A 1,712-nucleotide genomic window follows, 5' to 3' on the forward strand; every position below is an offset into this window, starting at 1 on the left:
TATGTCTGATATGTTACTGACTATGGAGTCTTCTAAAATTTTTATGGTTTCTTGTCTTACATTTAAGTCCTTTATTCATTTTAAATTTATTTTTGTGTATGGTGTAAGTTGGTTGTCTAGTTTAATATTTTTTCATGGATCTGATCAATTTTCCCAATACCATTTATTGAAGAGACTATTTTGACTCCATTGTATGCTCTTACCTTCTTTGTCAAATATTAATTGAGCGTAATGGCTTGGGTCAATTTCTGGGTTCTCTGTTCTGTCCCAATGGTCTATATGTCTGTTTTTGTGCCAGTACCAGGCAGTTTGAGAACAGTGGCTTTGTAATATAGCTTGATATCTGGTATTGTGATCCCTCCAATTTTGTTTTTCGTTCTCAGGATTGCTGTGGCTATTCAGGGTCTTTTTTTATTCCATATGAATTTTTGGAGAGTTTGTTCTAGGTCTGTGAAATATGCCATAGGTATTTTACTGGAGATTGAATTGATTCTATAAATTGCTTTGGGTAGCAGGATATTTTAATTATGTTGATTCTACCCATTCATGAACACAGTGTGTACTTCCATTTGTCTTCTTTTGTCTCTTTTTTCAATGTCCTATCATTTTTGAGTACAGGTCTTTTACCTTCTTAGTTAAGTTTATTCCTAGGTATCCTAATATTTTGGGTGCAATGGTAAATAGGATTTTTTTTTTTAGTTTCTTTTTCTGTGAGTTCATTATTGGTGTATAAAAAAGCCATAGATTTCTGGGTGTTAATTTTGTATCCTGGTACATTGAAAAATTCATTTATTAAGTCTAGTAGTTTTTGGATGGAGTTTGTAGGGTTTTCTATGTACAATTTCATGTAATCTGCCAATAATGACAGTTTTACTTCTTCTTTTTCAATTTGGATGCCTTTTATTTCTTTTTTGTTTTGATCACTATGGCTAGCACTTCCAGTATTATGTCGAACAGGAGTGGTGAAAGACAGCATCCCTGTCTTGTTCCTGTTCTTAGGGGAAATGGTTTTAATCTTTGCCCATTGAGTATGATGTTGGCTGTAGGTTTGTCATATAAGGCTTTTATTATGTTGAGGTATGATCCCTCTATTCCCACCTTGCTGAGAGTTTTTATCAAGAAAGGGTGTTGGATTTTGTCAAATGCTTTTTCTGCATCGATTGATATGATTATGTGATTTTTTGTCTCTCAATTTGTTTATGTGGTATACAGCATTTATTGATTTGCAGATATTGTACCATCCTTGCATGCCCAGAATAAATCCCACCTGGTCATGGTGTATGATCTGTCTAATGTAATGCTGGATCTGATGTGCTAGAATTTTGTTGACAATTTTAGCATCTATGTTCATCAGGGATATTGGCCTATAGTTCTATTTCTTTGTGGTGTCGTTATCTGGTTTTGCAATTAGGGTAATGCTGACTTCATAGAAAGGTCTTGGAAGTGTTCCTTCCTCTTGAATTTTTTGGAATAGTCTGAGGAGGATAAGTTTTAGTTCTTCTCTGAATGTTTGATAGAACTCCCCTGTAAAGCCATCTGGACCAGGGCTTTTGTTTGCTAGAAGATATTTGATTGCTGCTTCAATTTCATTGGTAGTTGTTGGCCTATTCTGGTTTTTTTATTCTTCCTGATTGAGTTTTGGAAGCTAATGTTTTTCTAAGAATATGTCCGTTTCATCTAGTTTGTCCAGTGTGTTGGAGTAGAGTTATGGT

Source organism: Cnephaeus nilssonii, assembly GCF_951640355.1.
Source record: "Cnephaeus nilssonii genome assembly, chromosome: 8".
Classification (NCBI taxonomy): Eukaryota; Metazoa; Chordata; class Mammalia; order Chiroptera; family Vespertilionidae; genus Cnephaeus; species Cnephaeus nilssonii.